We start from the raw sequence: 25,625 nt of genomic DNA, 5'->3' as shown, positions 1-25,625 counted from the left end.
TTAAAAGTGAAATAAAAGAAATGCCACTTTACCTTCTCTTCTACTAGAAAAATTAAATGTTTGAAGCTTAGAAGAGCACTTGATAATTCAGTCTGACTTTCTGCAAATAGAAGGTTTCTGAGCAGTAATTCCAACATCCATAAGTTCCTCTTCAGCCAATGGTTTAAAAGGATGGTGGGTGTTAGTATGGTGGTGTATGTATCCTATTATTAGAATCATAGAATCATAGAATCATAGAATTACTCAGGTTGGAAAAGACCTTGAAGATCATCAAGTCCAACCGCAGCCTAACCAGTAGCCTATCTCTTAAAAAAAAAAAAACAACAAAAAAACCACAAAACAATACCACAACAACAAACCTCTGCTAAATCATATCCCTGAGTACCACATCCAAACGACTCTTAAACACATCCAGGGATGGCGATTCAACCACCTCCCTGGGGAGCCCATTCCAGTACCTAACCACCGTTTCTGTAACCTAAACTTGCCCTGGCGCAACTTGTACTTGCCCTGGCGCAACTTGATCAGTTCCCATGATCCCAATTAGACTGATGTAGTATCATACTATCACTAGGATCTTAGGACAATTGTAAATAATAGTAACTTGTACACTGCAAGCTCTATTTTCATTTGCAGGCATAAACAAAATGAGCAATGACAAATCTGAAACACCTGAACATAGTAACTACAGAATCTGAGAATATACAGTTGTACAATAGTCTAGGTTAATATTTTACTGATCAGTTAAAACAAATGTTCCTAAGAGACACCTAATCAACAACAATCAAGAACATTCTGTAAGATGACTGGTAGGTGATGTTAATATTGGAGATAAAATTTTTTGGTTGCTAGCAAGCTCCCATAAAAGATCTAGAACTGAAGGAGAACACAGAAGCAATTAGCTAGATGCATGTTCAGTTCAAAGAGATAGGAAAAGACACAAGTCAGAACCAGAAAATAACCATTTTACATTCATTCAGGAAGTTAAGGAGACTGCAGAAAAAAAAGAAACACCAAGTGGATTTCATTGGAGAACTGTGAAAATTGTTAGCAGGTAGCTAAAAAGAAGAGAAGACAGTGAGGTGATCTCTAACCAAGTTATGGACACTATGACAAACCTGGCAGTTTGTTTTTTTTTTTTTGTTGTTGTTGCTGTTGATATAAACAGTACTTTGTATATAAAACCCCAAGGTTTCAGAATTTTCGTTCTGAGGAAAGCCATAGATTATCAGCGATACTATCAATCTGGATACAGTCATGGTGAAAATCATGTTTCCATCTATTTCTACAAAGGGAGAACATGGAAAACAGGAACGTAATACAGATACAAGAAAAAAAAATCCGTTACTTTAACTACCATTCATAGAACACATTTTTTTTTTTTTTTTTTTAATAACTGATGGAAATTATAGTGATATTTTCATGTGATTTTTGTACAATTTTAGCTAATGATACTCAATTTTAATCTTTCATTATAAGTAGGCTAAAGAGGAAAAACCTCCAGGATTACAAAGGGAAACAGCTCTACAGATCTACCAGATCTACCAATCTGGTGTTGGGTTTGCAACTGCAGGACACAAAAAATACTTCAAATATGGAGCCTGCTTTGAAAAAACATTTAGGAAAGGATAAAACACACATGTGGAATCATAATTAAAAAAAAAAAAAAACAACACAATGAATATTTGATAGGTAAGGAGAGAACGACATATTTAATCAATACCCTGCATCACACAGAAATTTAAGGGAGACTCTGCTAATACCTTTCACAATAGAGAAACAGATGAATAACGTGCTTTTTGATGTTTAGAATGGTGTTATACCTTGGATTCAGACTTGTTTTTCATCTGTGGAGAAGGAGCAGTGTGCCATTCTATTCTGGTTTTAGTCTGTCCCTTTCTCCTTTGATCCAGACTTAGTCACCCTGAAAGGGAAGATGTTTAGACTACTCATCTGTTTCATTGCTGAGAAATTCTGAAATATCTACAGGAGTTCCAGCAAGCAATTCATTCCCAATTTAAAAATAGAGTAATCATTACAACAAGGAATAGGGCACATTAGCTGCAAAACAAGAGTAGTGATATAATAATTTGTTGCCCACTTGAAAAGGAAAGGATGGCAGTGAATCAAACTACCTTCTTTCTGAAAAGATTTTATTAATACCTCACATTCTTAAGTAAAGCTTAAATTTTGCCTGGATAATAATATAGAGGAGAGATGCAGTGGTAGTGGTAACTTAATACACAAACAATAAATCTCCTAAATGAGAATGCAGGGTGGCAGCAGAGGAAACAGGTGTCAGACATTCACATTCTTACTTCTATTTTTTTTCCTACGTATCTGTTGGCACTTTCAGAAATTAGATTCTTTGTTAATCTATCTTTAGAAAAAGCTCAGTTATTAGACAGAGCTGAACACAAAAAGATTGCACACAGCCTTCCCCCTCAACAACCCTCCCATCTATTGAGTTCTGGTTTTACTGTCTTTGGAATTAAAGCATTTTATCTGTCACCTATATCACTCTTACTGGAAATTACAGTAAGGTCTTTTTTCTCTCTCACTTTCCAATCTGTTTTACATCTTTCTTAAAGTATTTGACCCCAAAAGTGATTATCAAACTCTCCATAAGGATTTCTCAGTTTTAAAATGAGTGGAATAGCTACATCAAGCCTTATTTATAACATTCTTACTTAATACATTTCAAAATTTTATCTTCTCTTTTTAAAAGCATCAGATTGTTCTATTTGTGGCTGACTGTAGTTTCAGATTTTTTTTTTCCTAGCACTACTGCTTCTTAGCTATTTAATCATTTTATACTTGTAATTTAGGTCTTTTCTTCCTTAAATGTAGAACAAAATTACCTTCATTGAATTTTTTTTTTTTTTTTTGTAGTGATATAAGACGCAATACTGTCTTCCAGCATCCTTGCAACTCTTCCCGAAGTAACAATGCATAGAGATTAAAGAGGCATACTATGTATCCCATCATCCAAGCCATTAATGAAATTATTGAACAGTGCTCATGAAAAGTCTCAGTGAGACCTTGCTTAAGGTACTTTCTCAGTTTGACATTGAATTATTGGTACATAGCCTTTAATAAAGTCTAAAATTTATTTCTAATTTTATCCAGAGCATGTATTCTCAGCTTGCTCTTTAGAATAACCAAGTAGCTTGTCTCAAAAACTGTGTCATGTTATATCACATCTAATGCTTACTTCTCATCCCCAAGGCTGGCAACTCTGTGAATAAGAAAAATTATATTGTGATATAATTTTCTACATATCCATTTTGAATTTTATTATCAATTCACTATTAAAAAAAACCACCAACAAAACATGTTCTGGTATCTTTTCCTCATGCTGAAAATAATCTACTCATTTATTCTTTTTTGGTACACCTATCTCTCCTAAAATTGTTCTACATTCTGTGATCCTGAATATTCTGCATGCATTCTTGAAATGGTTAGTAAGTCTAACTGTTTCTTGTAGTTCCTTTTGATCTTTAAATTGAATTTAAACTATTCACACTGTTTTATGATATTCAGATTAATTACATATTTCATCTACTAATTTCTCAACTGTGTCTTTATTACTTTGTTGTTCTTTTATTCTGAACCTTGATAGCTAATATGTGAACTAATGATTCATAACAGAGATGATTGAATCAATTGCACCTTTCTCATTAAGCAATAAATCTAAGTTTTCACTTTATCCTTCTTTGTAATGATGTATAGAAACTTCAGTTGCAACTATTTACGTCCCTAACTTGACTTTAAGCATTATGTACCTCAGCTCTTACATAGTTGAGTAAATAACCTGAAGCTGAAGCCTAGTCAACATATTCTACCTTGTGCAATCAGGATTGTAGCTGAGCCAGCACCTTAAAATTGTTTGCCCATTTGAACAGTTATTTGTACTTCCAATACTGCTGATCCAATCCTTTTCCCTTTTCTGGAGCATATTCATTCGTGGATTAGTGTTACCTCAAGGCTATTGCATTACTATGCAACTACATAAAAAGTATCAAGTGAAATGTATATATTTATGTATATATATACAAACACACACATATATAAATTATATGTACAATGATGTAATCATTCAATGAAGGAAACAAGATGATCAAGAAATATCCAACATATTCCTACAAATATCAGAGAAAATAAATAAATAAATAAATAAATCCAGTCTATAATGCCAGTGATAAAGTTAAGATCATTCAAGTTTTTATTTATAAAAGGGGTAACTCTGGTGACTCTCAGATAAACTGTATCATTTAAATAGTCATGATTTTTACAAAGTATTTTTTTCTGTAGGATTCTCCCAGGTAGAGATTGATGCTATTTTAGCAATAGCTCTCTGGTAAAGATGGTATGAAGCCATGGTGGAAAAATGATCTTTTATTTGAATGCCATCTTAATCTGGGTCCAGGAACAGTAATGCTTGCCAAAACCTATAGAGTATGAACTAGTTGACTACTTTCTATAGCAAAGGAATTATTTTCTGTGTAATGATTATTTACAGAATACTAGTTAGTATTATTTGGCACACTGTTACACCTCAGACAGTTCATTGTTTCTTTTATGCATAACAGCTCGCCTGCTTTGTCTGTTTTCAACAGGTTGTAAATGCAGGTGTTAATTGGAAGTTAAGCTGAAAATACATTATGCATTTTATCCCACCAGCCGTGAAGAAAAATAATTTACACATGTATGTATGTTCTCTTTTAATAACTAGGCAGCGTGGAAGTGCCTTTTTTTTCAGCTGGATCAGTTTATTTTCTTCATATTTTATTTATTACAACATAGTAATGAGTATAATAGCTAGATTTAAACTGCATATCTTTTGTTATTGTACTTTCAGTTCAGTCATACATACATCTTGATGGATAAACTCTTGTGGCAGTATTACAAATATTTTTTCCCCCCTTTTTTGCCTAAAGAGAATCTGAAAGTGAGAAGAAAAACATCAAACTCAGCTCTTCCTTTACCTCAATAAGCATCACCTGTAATTAAGATTAAGCATGATCCCAGACTTTAAACATGAAAGATATTACGAACCATAGATCTGCTTGAATAAACTATTGTTACATCAATAGCAAAGCTCAGTGCTCAGAAGTAAGAACAAATCTAAGCCAGATGTAAAGAAGTCCGAGCTTCATCAACTTCTACTAGTTCCATCAAATGATATCTGAAGGATGCTTAACATTCCATAAATTTTGTCTCATCACAATTTGATATCAAATTCAGATATTTCACTTTCTGGAAGAAGAACTGACAATACAATAAATCATAATTGTTCCACATCCAACCTAATACCAGAGGCAGTGGAATACACTACTGTTCTTGAATGCTGTAAGATAAAGAAGGATAAGTGGAAATACAAATAGTACTGGGGAAAAATAGTGACAGATAATCAAAACAGTATCAATTGTAATGAATTCCTCAAAGCTCATTCTAAAATGGTTTTGCAAACCAAAAGAGCCTTCCTTCCACTAAAGCAGCCAAATTCAAGCCATGTGAGCTATGGAGGTGTGTGTTTTGCTTCATTGATCCTGACTGTCTACAGTCTGCAACAGAACGGAGGAATGAATGCAATGGGAATCTATCTTTTTCAACATCATGAATCTCTTCCATTTCGAACCCCTGAAGCAACAACTTACCTGCATTTCCAGTGCTGAGAACATTCATGAATCAGGATATAATGAAAATCTGCAGGATTCACAGCCTAGAAGATAGAAGTCTGACTCAGAGATCTTTCTGGTTATTAAAAGAGTGGCATGAATAAGTAGAATAATTCCAGCTCAGAATATAAGACACAAGTCTCTTTAAGGATGCAACTGGCCTAATGAAAAGAAAGATGCCCATTGTAAGGCAACCATGGAAACTAGCCCAGAATCAAGCTTCCAATTTCTTAAAAGCTTATGAAGTGTTAAGCTAGATCTAAGGCTATATATCAATGTAATTGAGGCTAATTTTCCACCTGTAATGTAATCTAGATTTGCATTAGGATAAAACATTTAAACTAATTCAGTAGCACTTATTTTTTTGTCATCTCAGTGTTATGCAGAGTAGTTCTTAAGCATCAAATTATAAGTTGTACTAATCATTTTTCAGTTGTATGAGGTCTGCTCCAAAAGTAATGCCTCTCATTTTAATATATCAGCACACAGTGTAAGGGCTGATGTTGGTGGCATTGTAGTAGAGGTTGAATCTTCCCACCAATATTCTAGTATATTTTGTTGTTGTGTGAACGATGGCAGCAGAGGGGCAGTATGACAAAATGATGTCTGACTCAGAAGTGAGTATAAAATAAAGATGTGTCATTGAGTTCCCCTGTGTGGAATAAATGGCACCCATTCATTTATGTTTACCGAACATTTATGAGGATCAAACAGTGAAAGTGAGCATAATAAGGCAATGAATGTTGCATTTCAGCAGTGTTGACAGTAGGTCAGATTTTTACTGGCATGGAATGAAGGCTCTTGTTAATCACTGACAAAAATGGACAACTAAAGTGGTGTCTATGATAAGAAAAAGCATTTCATAGCTGAAAATTTTCTCTATCAAATAGCATGATTGTGTTATTTTTAACTCTTATTTTCCATTGAAACTTACATGAAACATTATTTTCAGAGCAATTTATGAATTTGAAGTATTTCCATATGAATGATGATTTGGAGACCTTAGTCTGGATGGGAACACAGCAGAACATTTCTCCAAAAGCATGGGCTGCAACAGATTTTTGAAGCCTGCTCTCAGATTGCCATACAAACCAGAACATCCAATCAAACTTTTTCATAGTATCATCATAGTATCATAGTATTGTGCGAGTTGGAAGGGACCTTAGAGATCATCGAGTCCAACTCCCGGGTTTCGAGCCCTCTGTGTAGTGAGGCGGCACTTCTACCCCCTGCGCCACAGGGGCGATTCGAACCCGGGCCCTCTGGTGCCACAAGCAGCACTTTATACCACTGCGCCACCGGGGGCACATTTTGTCTCATTTTCACCTTCAACTACAACTGTTATTTGAGCTACACAAAATCAAATGACCTATGGTACTGAAATAAAGACAGGGCTGATAATGACATTTTCTAAAATAACAGGAACTTTCAAATAAAATATTAATAAACCTAGAAAACAGACTGTTTTCAAGATCTGTCAACAATTTTAAAACATTCAGTTTAAAAACACCTTGAAGACGAAGGGAAAGTTATAGCACTTATTTCTATTTCTCTCCAATGTATTTCATTAATGTTTTATAGAAAGAAAAAAAAAAAAAAAAAAAAAAAAAGTCAAGAAAAACAACAATGAAATCCATTGTAAGAGATGAATATGCATGATTGATAGGCTAAACATGACACAGATAGTAATTTTAACAGCTACAAGACCAGAAGACCTCAATTCCTGTAGAATTAAAATATTTAATATTTTTATGTGATATTTATTCAGTTATACCAATGTCTGGTAGCTATGACACAGAAGATTATTATTTAATTAAACCTATTAGAGCTAATCCAACAGTTTCAAATTGGACATTATGAAACATTCCTATTGCTAACACTGAAATTTTCTGTTTCCTTTATAAAATTCAACTGCTTGTTTTTGTACACTGAGAAAATACTTGTTCTACATGGAATTCCCACTTACCAGGCTATCTTCATCTGTTTCTTTAATTATACTGGTAGACATAAAGAACATGACTAAGAAATGTGCAACCAACAAAGCTATCAGTAAAGGCATATTTCTAATAAGAATTTTTAAAGGGTTGCAGGTAATTCTAGCTTTCTCCTAACTTGTTCCTTCAGTCTATATTTATGCATTTTGCACCCAGCATATGGTTATTTCACCTAGATAATGTTTTCCTAATGATTTTAACACTAAAATGTCAAAGTCATATAAAATTTAACAAACATGATGTGCATTACTGTCTCGCCCCAATTTATAGGAGGGAGGCAAAGTTCTTTGATATATGTATACCTGGTGTGAGATTAAGAAACAACAGTTCAAATGTTGGTCCAACCAGTTTATTATAAATCTTAACCAGGGAGATGGGGAAGGAGAGGACGGCCACTATTATGATATAGGGTGATAGGGAATGGAAGGCAGGTGATAGTAAGATAGGAAATAGAAGCAAAGGAGTCTTTGCAGGAAGCAAGAGGGAGATAGTGACCACCATGGATCCAGCAAGGTTTGTAGTTCAGTCATTGATCTGGTGGTTGTCAGTGGTGGGTTGTCAGGCGTTGCTATTCACCTGATGATGACGGTGACCACGACAACAATGAGGAAAATGAATAATTTCCAATGGTAGCACCAACTTATAAATAAGTCCAAAGTGGTCAAGTCAGCTTTCTCTTTGGAGTGACAGCTCAAATCCAAAGTAGTTGAGTCAGCTCTCCTTGAGGTAGAAAATTCTGGCTTTGGGATCTCAGCAGAAACTCCTTTGTTCCCATCTTCCGAGCCTTGCCAGCAGATAAGAGAGAGCAGGGATCATTCCCCAATTTTCCCATACCAAGCTGGAGTTATTTGGTCCCAGGCCAGATCTTCCACCACTAAACACTCCTGAGCACTCTGTTCCAGAAGCAAACAGCTATGAAGGAAGGTGCTATCAGATGCCTACAGGGTGATGTTGATTGTCACATGGTAGCACCCATCACTTGCCTCCTCCATAAATCAGCGAGAGTCTTATCACTAGAAAACACCTCAGGAAACAAGCTTTGAGCCAGAAAACAAAGAAGGGTTCTCACAATTACTTCTCCCTTATTTACAGGAGCAGTTAATCTGTCATAATGTAAAATGTGATTATTTGTTACTCTTTCTTTCAGCACTCATTTGAAAAGTGTTCTATTCTGCAGAATGAAATTTGAGTCATTCTAGGATTTTTGATTTGAAGATTTATATTGAATGTCAGTGGGAAATTTTAATGCAGGTGTCACTGGATGCAAAATATACCAGAGATTACTGCACAAAAAATTGAGCCCAGGCTCTCATATTAGGTACTAATCAAAGTAAAAATGGCTCAGAAGATTAATGTGGAATAACATCTGTAGTGTATGACGTAGAAGCATATAGTTGGTTCTGAACAGCCTGGTCTGGTGGTTGGCAACCCTGCCTGTGGCATGGGCATTGAAACTAGATCTTCGAGGTCCTTTTCAACCCAGGCCATTTAATGATTATATGAACTAGTGATATGTGCAATAAATACATATGGCTTGAGAGCAACCCTGAGGAAAAGGATTTGGGGATGCTGATTGATGAAAGACTCCATGAGAGCTGGTAATGTCTGCTTACAGCCCAGAAGGTCAGCTGTATCCTGGGTTGCATCAAGAAAAGCGTGACTAGCTGGTTGAGGGAAGTGATTCTGCCCCCCTGCTCTTGTGAGATCACACATGGAGTACTGAATCCAATTCTGAAGCCCTCACCACAAGAAGTTGTTGGAGCAGGTCTAGAGGAGGGGTACAAAAATTAAGAGATGAATAATGCACCTATTTTAAAAGAACAGGCTGTGTGCTGGGACTCCTCAGCCTGGAGAAGAGAAGGCTCTAGGGAGACCTTGTAGCAGCCTTCCAGTATCTGAAAGGGGCCTACAGGAAAACTAGGGAGCAACTTTTTATAAGGGCACATAGTGACAGGATGAGGAAAAATGGTTTTTAACTGGAAGAGAATAGCTTTAGACTAGATATAAGGAAGAAATTATATACAGTGAGAATGATGAGATACTGGAACAGTGTGCCCCCAGTGGTGCAGTGGTATAAGCTGCTGCTTGCGGCACTGGAGGGCCCGGGTTCGAATCCCCCCTGTGGTGCAGGGGTAGAAGTGCCGCTTCGCTACACAGGGGGCTCGAAACCCGGGAGTTGGACTCGATGATCTCTAAGGTCCCTTCCAACTCGCACGATACTATGATGATACTATGATGATACTATGATGATACTATGATGATACTATGATGATACTATGATGATACTATGATGATACTATGATGATACTATGATGATACTATGATGATACTATGATGATACTATGATGATACTATGATGATACTATGATGATACTATGATAGATTGCTCCATGAAATTGTGAATGCCTCCTCTCTGGAAGCATTCAAGGCCATGCTGGATGAGACTTTATACAATCTGGTTTAGAGGGAGGTGTCCCTGCCTATAGCAGAGCAGTTGGAACTAGATGATCTTAAATGTCCCTTCCAAATGGTCTCTCCTTTTCCAGGCTAAACAGTGCCCAGCTCTCTCAGTTTTTGTTTGTTTTAATTATTGTTTTCTAATATTTCTGGTTCTGCTTTTTTTTTTTTTTTTTTTTTTTTTTTTTTTTTTTTTTTTGGCAAATATTAAAAGTAGATATATTAAATTGAAACTAGGTCAGTGATTTACCTTTGAAAAATAGCCAGGCCAGAGAGTACAGACAGCATTGGTCTAAGCTGAAGTCTGACACCAACACAAAGCAGTAAGAAGAGTATGAATTTGATCTGAATTTTTATTGGGAGAAGACTGATCTTTATTGTCCTTCTCATCCACACAAGTCCTCAACCAGAGAGAGCTCATTTAACAGACAACACATGTTCTAAAGACACATACACATGCTTATCATCTTACATAGAAATACCTTTACAGACATGAATAAGATATGTAGGTACTGTATTAACAACCTCTTTCAAGTACAGTGACAGCTAAGCACCTTTGGAGGTGTTAAACTAGTCAGTATTGAATTAATCATAATAAACAATATAAGGACACCATGAAGTGGCTATTGAAGGGAGTTCTGAAATAGAATGCTAGACCTTGTAGGCACAATTTACTGACAATAATCTTGTTAGGACCAATATACTAGAGAAGGGAGAAAAGACTTCCATAAAGAAGCTACAATGCAGTTCAGAAAATCATAATGAATGAAACAGTATGAGTAAGACTTAACCTTACAGACTGTACAGTTGACAGGTAAACACAGGTTAAACCAGATGCTTCATACAAAAGGTTATCATGATAGAAAATCAAAAGGAAAATGCTCACCAATGTTGAAGGTTCACAGTAAACTCCACAAAGGAGCAATCTCCACAGAAAGAGATGCTGCTTTAGTGGTAGTCAGCCCTTAAATGAGATGTGGGAGAGGTGGAGCCAAGCTCCAGCCCTTCTGGTAGCACAGCTGAATTACCTTCACCTATGCTCCTGCAGCTGACTCATTGCTTGCCTCAGGTGGTTAATCAGAGGTCTGGGCTGTGATCAACAGTTTCCCATACACAGTCAACGTCTGAAAAATTAAAAAGTACACAAGAGAGGGAAATATAGCCCTGAGGATGAATAATTTATGGAACTCTGAGTAGTCCAACAAGAACCATTAAAATACCAACAAAATTTCACAACTTAACTAGAAATATTTAAAAGTCCTTTAAGAACGTGAATAATGTCATCTTCATTCAAATATATATGATATTCAGCCAGTACAATTACATCAGTAAGTACCTGAAGTAAGCTTCAGGCCTGCCCTTACAGTAGCATCCTGTAACACTATAAAATGATAGAAAACACATCAATGACAGCAGGGTAGCAGAGGCCCAGGCTGCAGCCAGAGAACATAAATACAGCAGCAATGGATGCAAAAAACAAAACAAACAAATGAACAAAACCAAACAGCTTCTCAACTTCAGAAGGGCCGAAGTATATAGGGATCTCCAGCAAAATACCCTTACTTCCACTGCAAACCCTTATATGAGGTCTGGGAACGTGTGGATCCTGTCTCCACCCCTTCCAGTCACTCTGCTTCAATGCATGCACCTGAACTCCTTTAGGATGGCCCTGCCTTCCCAGCAGGTGCTCAATCATTGGTTCAATCTGTGACTTAGCATTTCCACTACACATCCCATGAGTGTATTTCCATTATTTTGAAACCTAAAGTATTATAGGCAATATAAAGATAATGCACTGTTAATATATTAATTTAAATGTTAGAAAACTCACTATTTTACTCTGTTTTTGTTTCTTCAGAAAATACTCATGAAACAACATTGCACGTTATAGTAACTTAATGAATGGGAGGTAAAGACAGGAGCATTACCATTGTGTACTTTTTAATAAGTATGTCCTTACAACTTTTCAACTTTAAAAGTTTTTAGAATAATCTGGAATCAGTTGTTAGAACAGGAAATTTGCCAGATCATAGAGAATCATAGAATTGCTCAGGTTGGAAAAGACCTTAAGGATCACTGATTCCAGCCACAACCTAACCATACTACTCTAAATCTAACAGCTCTCTGCTAAATTATATCCCTGAGCACCACATCCAAACAGTTTTTAAACACATCTAGGGATAGTGACTCAACCACCTCTCTGGAGAGAATGGGATTTCTGCCCTTAAAAAAAAACCAAAGGAGTCTTAATCATTAATTATTAGCAGATATAGTGTCCTTCATGTACATACTTGTAAATTGACTGGGGTGTTGCGGAACTGTGGAATCAGCAAAAAGAGAGCTATTCCTGCACTGCTGGGAGACTGGCTGAGAGATGAGGAATCACTCTCTTCTGCTGCTTATATTATAGATGCAAAACCCTGAAACAGATGGGTGGGGGTCAACAGTTTAAATTCCTGAAGCAAGATTAAGCAGAACTGATCTGTCAGTGACATTATCTGTTTAATTACTATGGACCTTTTTTCATTTCTCTATTTCTTACAAGTGAGTCTATCTAAGACACAAAATCATTTGTCACTGCTACACAAAGTTGCTTGTATTTCTCACTACAGCACTTCACTGAAACATATTAATTTTAGATATGCATGAGTTCAAATTCTAAAATTAGTTTCTGGAATAAACAATCAAAATAGAGTTACCTTATTATCATCTGTTTTGTGATCATAGTATAACATAAAGACATCTTTATTATCTTTGGAAGAATAGGAAGTCTTTTGATCACTGCTCGGATGAAAAGAACATTTCAAAATATGGGAGTGATAAGGTCACTTGTGCTGAACTTACTGAGCTACCCACTGGATAATAAGAGGAAACATTATTTCTGTGGGTCTTCCCACAGTGTGAAACTAGATTAGATGCAGTAAGGGATAAGATGGGATGGTAAAGATTTTTAGGCACATAAGGCATTCTGGAGAAAAAAAAAAAAAAAAAAAAAAAAAAAAAAAAAAAAAAAGTGATTTAAAATACAAGCACTATAATTAAACAACTGATTTATTTTACAAAATCTGTAATGATGTTTTCAACCAGATGAAACATGCTTGAGTCAAGACACTTTCCAACATGGATCTAAACATAACAACTCCCAGTTTTGTATGTGGCAGGAAATATATGAGAAAGAATTACATTATTCTGTTTCTGCCTTGCTACTCTCTCCCCTGTCCCCAAGTACTCCTCACCTCCTGGTATCTGTAAAACATTGTTCTTGATGAACCAAAAATATTTTTTCCATTTCCATAGAACTCTTACTTAAAGAATGACTTTTACAGGTCTGTAACCTTTTCTTAATAAAATCAGATTCTACATAGGACAGTAGTAATTTTCTGTTTGAAAACAGCTGAGCTTTTGGGCATTTAATCAAATCTCTGAGGAACACTTTTGCTCTCTGTAGATGACATTTAAAAAAATATTTTTTGCAGACATTAGTTTCATGACTGAACTTGTGAAGCTTTACTGTAGAATCATCCTTCTGAAGATGTCAGCTATTATGACCTTTTAAGGAACCTAACACAATTGAGGGAGCTTTATGTAGCTTAGCTGGATTTTCAACTCTTTTTTTTTTTTTTCTGTACTGGATAAAATATACAAGTATTCAAGCTAAATGCGAAGACCACAAAAATCAGATTAAAAAGGCTCTTCAGAACCACTTTATTTTCACTATATTCCTCACAGCTGGCTTCTTTAGCTTTTGTGGCATTTAGTTGCATCTTCCTCGAGATATAGTAAACTGAAGCTTAGAAGATGGCATTGTCCTTCTCCTAGTTCCCTAATATGCCGGCTGCTGCAGGTCACTCATTAGCAAAAATAATGGTTCTCATTCCAACACACATGGCTTTGCAGTTTCTACATACCTGGAGTATTCTATGCCCTCACAAAACTATGCCATTTAAACAAATTCAAACATACCTATATTTGTTATTTACACTCATTTATGCTGTCAGCTAACACTGTGGCATTTGAAATAGAGCTGCATGATTTTGTACTGAAGAATATGAAGAACATCTGCACAAGTAGTGTCACAAGAATATGAAGCACTCATGTTTCCCAATCCTTATGCCAAAGTATTAATAGCAAATGTTGAAGAAGTGGTCAAAAGCATTGAAAAGCTACGTATGAGTTACAGTCCTAATGACAACCATCTGAAAGAAATATTAAATTTTTTTCTATTGTTATGCCAAGTAACTTTTAAGGCATCATATGAATGTGGGACAGTAGTTGAAAAAGTAATAGGAACAATGATCCATCAATCTCTGCTGCAAAATTTGTTACTTCTTACTCTGGAGCACTTCAGATTCACAAGTGGAAACACAAGCTTTCTCCTCTTCTGTATGGCATGTTTATATCACAGAAGAATCTGAATTTCAGTTGCTCTATTTAGTCAATCTATTTATCTAATTTAATTCCTGTCATAAATCTTGAACTTCACCAGATTTTATTTTGCCTTATAAATTTCTCTTTTCCTTCCATTTTTATTATATGAGGAGAGAGGAGAGCAGAGGAGAGGACCAAGGGAAGAGAAATCACTCCTATAATTAGGTAACATACAGTGAAATACCTTTACCTAGATAATTTGAATTTCTTTTTCTAAAACAATTTTCAGAAAATCCATTGAAAACTAGAGTGATATTTTCTCTTTTTCTCACCAAAGAAAGGTAATGTGAATGATGGAAGTGCACACCACTGTAACTACAGTTCACACCAGATAACCCAGCAATCACTTTTCCCTTCACTGCAAAAAAATATCCTTCCCAGTGGAAATTCTGACTTGCATAAAACTGTTTGAAGAATCTGATACCATGCCTTTATATGTATTTCCTTCTTGCTTTAGAAATGATTTTCAAATAAGGGTCCTGGTTTGATCCTTTTTGAAAAACAGTATATGGCATTCATTAAGAAAATTAACTAGTTTTGCAACAATATATCATTCAATTAGCAGTTCCATACATCCACTGCACATTCAACACTGATTACCTTTTATAAAACCTTCTATCTTCCAATCTGTAGAGAGAAACATTTTTGGATGTCTGAAGCAAGAAGGAAGGAATAAAATGTAAAGTATGGAAAACACATTCAACCATTTCTGCAACATACTGAATTTTAATTACTATACTAATTATAGTACTTCTATATTGCTCTCACAGTACAGTTGCGTACTGAGTTAATGTAGATTAGGATAAAGTGCTATGAGAAAACAGCAGCAAAAATAGGGCACTGACTGATGTTTATATAGAGGAATTGAAAACTATAGAGTAGTAGAAATAGAGATAGAGCGAAAGAAAAAGCGTTCCAGCCTGGGAGCGAGATTACATATGTGTCCTCCTCCGGTGATTCGTCTCTGGCCGCGTTGTCCTCTGGGATATGTAGTTCTCCTCCAAGAGCTGAGTACTTGGGATGCTGCCATTCCACAGAACTGGAGCATGAACCTTGCACACTTCCACATACCCTCTATTACACTTCCACATACCCTCTGTTACACTTCCGCATACCCTCTGTTACACTTCTGTATGCCATTAACAACTACACTTTCTTATACCACCAAAACAGTTTGCCACTATTTGTACCCTCAGTTAATGATTCATACTGCACATGATGTCTCCTTTATTGAGAGCAACTTCCCGAAGGACCCATGCACCAGTGCCCCAAATACTGGAAAGTTTGCCTTTCTGAGATTTATGAACTTGGCTCTGCTTTTAGTCTATTCTGAGTTCTGCAAGACTGAGAAATCTACCAGAATACAGTCACTACTATCTTGAGCCCTCTGATACATTCTCCTGCATTTGTGAGCAGCTGGTCCAGTTACCCATCTCCTCTGGTTAATCTTTCTATCACATGTACTAGGAAGTTATCCCCAATGTATTCCAGTAGTTTCCTGGACTGCTTGTAGTTTGTTGTTTTGCTTTTCCAACACATGTCAGAGCAGCTGAAGAAATCTAGCCAGGTCAGATCTTGTGAGTATGTTACATCCTTTAAAGAATAACATCAACATCCTCCTCTTGATCAGATGGCCTGTGGTAGACACCAACCACAAAGTTTCCTGTGTTGACCTAGTCTACAGTTTTTAGCCATGCTGTCAACCTATATGCTGCTGTTCTACAAAAAAGGCTCTGTGCAATCAATCCCACTGTTTGCATAGATGGCAACTGCTCCACCTTTCATGCACTGTCCATTCTGAGTGGTTTGTGGATATCAATTGCAGCACTGCAGTTGTGTGATTCATCCCATCAAGTTTCCATGATTCAGTTTCCCATATGGACAGTGACTACTAGCTCCTCCTGTGTGATTGCTGTGCTGTATATGTACACATTTGTGTAGAGGCATTTTGTTTGGGTTCTTGACAGTCTAACCTTTCAGCAGAACCTTTTTGGAAGGTTGGGGTTCATTCCTCCCTAATAGATATGAGAGTCTCTCCTTGAAGAAAAGCAATATAATGCTGGTAGCTGTGCTACAGCCTGGAACATACTGGATGAGTGAGAGAAGGTTATTCCCTTAGCTACAGATGAGTGAAACAGACATTCCCTGAGAGTGACTTCAAAGATTAAGAGTTTTACTCAGAAAAGATTGCTAGATGATCTGATTTACAGTTTGTTATCATTCTCCTTTCCTATAAAAGCAGGCTTCTTTTTTTCCGAACTGTCATTTCAACAAACATAGCCTGGGGTCAGGTTCTTTTCTTCTTGTACCAGCTGTCAAGCATATAAGACAAGAGTCTTTCTTCTTACTAAAGTTTTGTAACAATGTAATATTATTTGATGATTTCTGATTTAAGCTATTGGCATTTTACACTAGAGTCTGAGGTCCTCCAGGCTAGATGGTAACCTCATGTGCATTTATGCAGCCTAGCTATTGATATCAACCTCCAGTAAGATTGCCCTGCTATAAAGAAGGCTACCCTTTTGACTACAATAATTCCACTGCAGATGTTAATCTGTGACCAAGCAAAACCTTGAATTGCCTCTAGAAGATATAATAGCAGCGCAGTTACTGAAAGTGACACTTTGAAAATAATAATAAAAAAAAAAAGTAAATAATGAAATAAAAGAATGCTGAGTAAATGTAACGCTGAAAGAAATCTATGACAGATAATCCCAAGGTGCTTATTTTAATCACTTGCCAGGGAATAACAGCCTTAAGAGAACAGCCAATAACCAAGATATTTAGTGGAAATGAGAAAAAATACCTTCCTTTCAACCTTTGTTTTTCTTTGACTAGATTAGAGCTTATTTTTTTAGAGTTCTTTTTTAATCACCAATTCAATTTCTTAGTAAAACACACACACACAGAAAAAGAAGAATCAGTAAGAGAGGAATAAAGGGAGATACTGAATCAAGAATGTTAAGAAAGTTTCTGCATAATTTAAGTGCCACAGAATAGAATCATAAAATGCCTTGGATTGGATGGAACCTTAAAAATCATCTAGCTTTAACCCCTTGCCATAGACAGAGTTGCCACCCACTGAATCAGGCTGCCCAGGACCCCATTTGACCTGGCTTCCAGGGATGGGACATTTACAGTTTCTATAGACAATCTGTTCCAGTGCCTCACCTTACTTTAAGTAAAATATTTCTTCCTAATACCAAACTAAATCTCCCTTCTTTTATTTTAGAACCATTCCTCCCTATCTTATCACCATCTTTTTCTATGAAAGAAACTTGGTCTCCATCCTGTATTGGGACTGAAACTCTTCAATATCTTCATCAGTTACACTGATGGTGAGACTGGGTGAACTGGTGATTAAGTTTGTGGATTATACCAAACTGTGTGTTGCAGTCAACATGCCTGGTGGACTGGATGCCATCCGGGGAAACCTAGTCAGGTTTGAACAGTTCTCCCTGGAGAACCTCATGAAGTTCAAAAATGTCAAGTGCAAGATCTTTCACCTGGGTCATGGCAACCACTATTATCAACATAAGCTGGGAAATGAAAGGTTTAGCATAACCCTGCCAAAAAGGACTTGGGGTTACCTGTGAATGGCCAGCTGGACGTGAGCCAGCAATGTGTCCCTACATCCCAGAAAGCCAGCTGTGTCCCGGGCTGCATCAAATGAAACATGGCTAGAAGGTTGAGGGAGGTGTTTCTGCCCGAATACTCTGTGTTGGTGAGACATTACCTGGAGTACTGTGTCTATTGGAGCATGTCCAGAGGAGGGCAACAAAAATGGCCCAAGGGATGGAACACCACTCTTACAAGGAAAGAGAGGTGGAGCTGTTCAGTTTGGAGAACAGGCTCTGGAGAGACCTGATAGTGGCCTTAAAGCACTAGAACTAGTTGCCCGGTGAGGTTGTGGATGATCTGTCCCCAGGGACATTCAAAGTCAGTCTAAACAGTGCTCTGAGCAACCTGATCTATCTCTAGGTGTCTCTGTTCATTTCAGGGGAGTTGGACTAGATGACCTCTACCTTCATGGAGGAACCTTCCCTGTGGTACAAATCAGAGGTTTTCCTCTGCTACTTTGTAAAGTGACAGTGTACTATGGCTCTCCTCTGTCACTTGGAAGTACACCTACTTCCCCCTTTGACTCTAGCTTAAAGCTCTGGTTATCCAAAAAACTTGCTTCCCCTCCTGATCACTTGTGTCCCATCCACAACACACCCAGTCTTTCACACCCAGTGCATTCCAGATCATAGAAACCAAAACCCTGAGTGTGACACCATCCATTCAGTAGTTCATTCAACTGATCCAGTCTTCTCCCATTGCCTGAGTCCCAGACACCAACCAGGAGGACAAAGGAGATCACTTCCTGTACTCCTGATCCCTTCCCAAGGGAAATAAATTTTCTTTTAGTATTTTGTAATTTTCTTGTTGCAGCCTCCTGTTCTCCAAGTTGAAAGAGTAGGAATGGATAGTAGTCCTCTGACATTATCAGACCCAGTAGCTTCTTTTTGCCCCACATGCGTGCCCCTGGCCAGATGCAAACATTTACAGAAAGATTGTCAGAGAGACAAAGGGGTGTCTCAGTGCCTGTCATCATGGAGTCCCCAGTTTCTAATATTAAATAACTAATACTAATTCTCACTCGGGTCCTTGTTTGGCCCAGCTTATCACGGTTGTCCCTTCCTATGTCTGAACCACTGCTCACATCCAATTCTCTTCCTGCCCCCAGAGCTTCATGACTATGGAATGATTAGCAGAATTTCAGGGGTGAGGAGGGACTTCTGCTCTGAGCAGAGACAAGGGTCCAATCTCCTCATCTTGCATGTTTTGGACATTTGCCTCCTCAAGGTTGGAAACTACCTTAGCTACTTCTCCTTACAAGGACTTAAGGCAAGACTGATTGTTTGCCCATGTCACTGCATTATATGCATCAATTCTCTCTCCAGTTCCTGAATACTACACTGCCTGGTGATTTCCTCACACAGCCTGCTTCAGTATGTAATTGCTAATGCAAAGAAAGAGCTAAGCTGTGATGGATGTTTTGCTGGAGTAGAATTTGCAAGAATGCAACAAGCATTGTTCATGAAGATGGGGAGGAAGAAGTCACACATCTTTCCTCTACAGGAATGTTAGAACATCAGAAAATTCCTGGATGAGATGGGGTCAAAGTATGCTAATTTACCTTTAGCTTGACTAAAGCACAGCAGATACTAACTGCTAAACTGATGCTAACTGAGCAGCATTATTTCTTTAAAAATCATTGTAAACACCTGACAACGTTCATCAGTATCCAGATTAAAGGTTTATTACTGTGAAATTCTTTTGTTTCTTCTAGTGAGCTGATCAGATGTTCTCAACAGGAACGCTGTAGAATTTATAAAAGTTTTGTAGAATTTTCCATCACAATAATGGAAAAAAAAAATAAATTATGATTTCATTTCATAAAAAAAAAAACAAAAACAAAAACAAAAACAATAACAACAAAAAAACAGCAGGTGAAAAAAAAAGTGTTGAGTTCTCTGATGGTGGATTATGCTGTGCCTGCTGTTTTCATAATAAGATGACCTTTTTTCACTGCAAAGGCACAGCCATCACAACCATTAGTAAGGCACTAATGAATAGCCTCCGATTCAAACAACAGCATCAAAGCTTGAAACTTGTATCTCCTATACCACTTTCACTTCACTGACATGTGAAATTTAAAACCTCATTGAAAACAAAGTTTTTGATGAGAGAACTAGCAGAAATGTCATACAGAAAAAAAAAAAAAATCTTACCTCATAATAATTTGTTTCTTGTCCCTTAATTTTTTTTTGTTGTTCCCATGTTTAAGATATCTGCTACTGTCCATGTTATTATTGTGCAAGATCCAGATGAAGGATTCTCTGAATTACCCGACATGAGTCTGTGAAGTTGTATGCTCGCAAATGATCTTTTGCTGCCATTTCTGAGTAGTATCACAATTATTTCTTGTAACAGTTTTGCCACATGACTCCTCAACAGGTGTGATTAAGTACCTGCTAGAAGTGGTAGTCACTTGAGGTGATGCATCATTTAGAATCATGTTTTTATTTTCTGATAAAAATGCAGGGCAGGAGTCTTTCCACAGCCTGGGTTTCATAGGTAGGGATCGTGGTCTACCATTCAACTTATAAAAGTAGGGAAACAGAGTTATTTTGTGTAAAGCCTGTCAGCCATAAATGGCTCGTATATAGCTGAGTATTGAAAAACGTTTTCACAGATAATGTGAAAAACAGGCTGCAGAAAAGAAGTCTGTCTCCACCCTTGGTAAAGAAAAGCTTGTAGTAAGAAATAAATGTAGCATAAGCTACATAAGCTGTAGGCCCTGAGGTTTTCTTCAAAAACAGTTACATCTCTGAACAAGATCATTCTTAGATTGAAAAATTAACTGCTGGAGTGACTCTGTTTATGTAAGAATATTCTATCACTTTACAAAGAAAATAAGATTTGAGAATGAAAAGTATATTTTCCAGTGCTTAGAAGTGATTTATGAACCCCAGTTAGCTTTTACTACTCTAGGAAACCTGCCACTTGTAGTGACATGCTGATCATCTCTGTCAAAAACAAGAGGCTGCTCCTGGGACTTGAATAGCAATTAGTGGTTGGATCCCGAAGGACTTCAGCACCCGTGCTTGTGCTTCAAAGCTGCAAATATCATATTGCCTTTGAACAGCTCCCAGAACATAATGTACGTAGCATGATTTTCTGGATTTCGACAGTTTATTTCTGCTGAAAATCCTTCAGCCATCAAATTGCTAGCCGTCAATTGACCAGTTAGATCAGATTTGGAAAAGAACTGTACCCTTAGTGATGTAGGCAGACATCTGGTTAGACATATAGAGCCATCAAACCAGGTGAGATCACAGGTTTTTGTAGCTGTCAATGGAAATTCCAATTATTTGTGTATATTGTTTAGCTTTTATTTTCAGCCCAGTGTATATATATTTTAGCATTTAAACCTAATTATTTTGAATGGGAATTGAGTCTAATTACCTGTGAAAGTATTAAATGCCTGATTTGCTTTCAAAAACAAACCTTAAACTCTTACAAATTCATAAAGTACAAAATATATATTGATATATAATGTTGCCCTTGTTACAAATAGGCAGTCGTGTTCTAGTGTGAACATGAAGATTTGAAAATATCTGCAAGGCTCAGAGAAATGTATTTTACCAGCTCAGTTACATCAACATATTTATTTCATTAGCACTGTGATTCTTATTCACACCAATAGTTTTCTACCATACTCACAGATATTCTAAAAATAATAATAATAATAATAATAAAATTGAAGCAGCACAACTGATATCAGAAGTCACTATTTTAGTCTACTCTTTTTCAATTTCTTTATAAATTAGGCTGTGAAATGTATTTTTAAAATTTTGATTAAAAATGCTGCAGATTTCCAGGAGGAGAAAAAAGAAGAAAAAAAAAGATTTCTAAGTAGGTCATAAACCCCTGGAATTAAGTCCAAAGTGCTGACAGACCCCAAACTTTTGGAAGCTCTGTAAGTACAAATCTAATCATGTTCTCCTAGAGGGGGAAAATCTTCCTGAGAGTAAATTGTAGACTGTAAAATTGTTGTTTTGTCGTGTAGTGCACTGAGTATACCGTAAAGAAATGTGCAGCAAAGAAGAAATGTATTGTTACTATAGCAACAAAAATTCAAAACTATGTCTGTAAAGGATTATTACTTTTTTTTTTTCTAAATCTGTCCTATGAAACACTTCCCAGTCTTAATTGTGTTATACAATAGCTTTTATAGTTTACAAGGGTCAGAAGAAATCTGGAGCTACTCAAAAATTACTGGAGGTAAACAAGCATAAACTAATCAGTGATTTATTTTTTTTTATTTTTTATTTTTTTTTTTATTTTTTTTCCAGGGAACCTAATGTGTATTAAGAAACTGAAAATCTAGGTAGAATTAGACGGGTTTTCATCTTAGGAGCTGTATGTACTTGTGTGTGCATGTGTGCAAATTTTCTTATTTTACGTAATACTCTTCTTAGAAAGAATTCTTTAAAAAAAAGTAAATCAGAATAGTACAATGATCATCATGACTTTTGTAAGAAATATTTTTAACAGGTAACTTTGAAAACAACAAAAAAGTCTGTTGTGAAAATTATTTGTATAGCATTTTTGGAGTTTCACTTTCGAGTGTTTGCATTTTATAAGTAAAAGAGGGATGAAGTCAGTTGTTGTTAAAATGACTTTTGTGTATTGTATACTACAGAGCATATATTGATGGAAAGATAAAGTCTCTAGAGTTCAGTTTGTATAGATTTTATGTTAAAAAGAGACAAATTACAGAATCCTATTGCAGTGGAGAAAAGTAACATGAAAGTAGCAAGAAAGACCCTCAAAAGGTCACTGAAGCCATTATTTTATTTCCAATTCTTCAATAGAAATGACAATTTCTTTCTGTTACACTGATTACTACTGTGCTACAGCTGCAATACCAGGGACATTTATTGTATAATACAATAAAAATAAATAAATAAATAAATAAATGAAAAAAATCTATTGCACACCTGCTGTGGTCTTCCCGAAGGCATATTAACAAGCTGTAACTATGAGCTCTTTATTGTAAACTCCTTTTTATGTTCAGATCTTCTGGATTTTCAAAATAGTTTGCATGTGTTTTTGTGTACTTTTCAGTTTTCTTTGCACATGACTATTTTTCAGTGCAATGCCCAAATTTTTGATAGTAAAGTATTTTATATTAAAATGAAAAGTCTTATTCAGCATTTGCCCAGTTTTGGGACATAGAGATTAGATATGTCAGCAATGGCTGTCTCTTTCAGGAGATACTTAAAAAAAAACATGGAGCTATGCTAGCTCAGTCTCATACTGCATTAACAACAACAACAAAAAAGATCTAGCAAAGGCTCTTGAACTGGAAACAGTCTTGCAGGAATATAGTGAACTGCTTCAGATTACTTCAACTACAGTATTAGTATGATGTTTTAAAATTCAGATTTTTAACACAACAAGTATGCTTGTAAACACATTTTTTAATCAGCATGATTTTGCTAGTTATCTGGCACTAAATCCACAAGTTTCTGGGGACTTTCATTGGTTTGTAGGATGTAGTAAGAGAAAATGCTGAATCCCCCAATCTCTCTCCCATGGGTTTTGTGAATTCTAGCCAGTGATTTCCCTAATGTGTTCCCTTTTCACCCCTGTGCGTAATATGTATATGAGAGTAGACTTTATGACTTGGACTATAGTGTTACTGCAAGTGATGTTATTTATTTTATTTTCATTTTCTCTGTAAAGCAATTGTAGTTAATTTCCTAATACGTAATATTTAGTGAAATTTCTCCCATGTAAAGAACACCAACTATGACAACAACTGCAAAAACAGACTTACTTTTCTGCTACAGAGCTATAATAAATTCCAAGGTGTGGTAGTAGTTATGTGTGTCTCTGTTCTTAAAACTGTACAGATGAACTCCAGATCCAATCTTGCAGCAACCCCCAGCTAATATTAGGGAACAATTTTCATAATATACAGTTAATACACAAACTCTGGAATATTCAGGACAACAGAATAAGTTGACAGACATTTGTAGAACTTGCATGTTGTAAAAAAAATTATAATTTCTCAGTTTTCCTTTTTTTTTTTTTTTTTTTTTTTTTTTTTTGCAATTACCTAACCAAATCCAACAAATAAATATGATTATTTTGCTACTAGAAAAGATAGATGCCAAGAACAACAAGGAATAATTGCTGATTTATAGTTAAGTAAACATCTTAGTACTGCTATTTTGTGGTTTATGCTTGCAAGTACTAAAGATGTTTTTGATTATTAGGTGTCTGCTGCAATCCCTATGAAAAGCTGTGGGCAAGGACAGGAAGACAAAAGCTAAGGTAAGGAAACTATACACACGCTAACAAATAAGCTAGCACTAATAAGCAGCTGTTTTTGCAAATAAAAATAAAAACCTTGAAGAATCATAGCATATAGTCAGGTAAGATAAAGTAATTTAAGATGAAAACTACAAGAAAGAAGTGAACACATACTAAAATTTATTACAGTTGAGTATTTTTCAGTGTACATCATCTTTATAGAACTTTTATTCAGCAATAATTCATGTCATTAATGTTATATATCAAATATGATGAATTTATAGATATCAGAAATAATAATGTATTGTAAATGTTAACAGAACACTTTCTGAAAGTTATGTGTAGCAAGCTTGCCATCTACTGATCAACAGGAAAGATCTTTCTTTGCAAGGAATTTTTGGATGCTATATTTAGTCTGAAACCCTCTTTATGACGTATCAGTCCATTGGATCTATTTCCAGCACTTCTGTAGGTCAGTATAAAGGGACTGAAGTATTGTGCTAGTTGATCAAAACAAAGAGTTCCTGAAATAATTTTTATACCAAATGAAAAATATTTCACTGAGAGAGAGAATCTTTATTCTGTATTTGGGGAATCCATTTGGCTTGCAACAGTATATTCCTAGTTCACAGATGTTCTGGTGAAATTAAAACATTATTTTATGGAGAATATGTCAAAAGCAAAGAAGCATTGTCACTTTTTCCAGTTCTTGTCATTTCACAAAAAGGGAGCTTCACTTGTTCCCTGCCATCTGCTGATTTTGCCTTTAGTGAAACCTTACTAGTGTATATAGGGAAATTCATGTCTGATCTATTTGGTACTGTCCACACTCATATTCCATTTAGATTGGTCTGCACATAAAATTTGAAATTTATGGTCATATCATATGCACAACAAAGAATAATATCCTCTTTAAATATAGTCCTTAAAGGTTAGATCTTGCATTATGACTATAAGTATTATTGATTCTTTATCTTTATTGCCATTAATTAATTTACTGTAAATTAATAACAGTATGGATATAAAGCGTGAAAGTGGATGATCCATGACTAAGAGCTGAACAAAGATAGATTTTTTTAAGGCAAGCTCAATAATTATTTGGATTTTTATGTTAGGATATATTTCATATAATGCCTTCAGAACTAGGAGGTGAGGATGCATGAAACTGATACAATATATTATTTCAAAGAAT

The sequence above is a fragment of the Excalfactoria chinensis genome, chromosome 3, assembly GCF_039878825.1.
Source record: "Excalfactoria chinensis isolate bCotChi1 chromosome 3, bCotChi1.hap2, whole genome shotgun sequence".
NCBI classification, from domain to species: domain Eukaryota; kingdom Metazoa; phylum Chordata; class Aves; order Galliformes; family Phasianidae; genus Excalfactoria; species Excalfactoria chinensis.
This window is presented reverse-complemented; position numbering follows the sequence as displayed.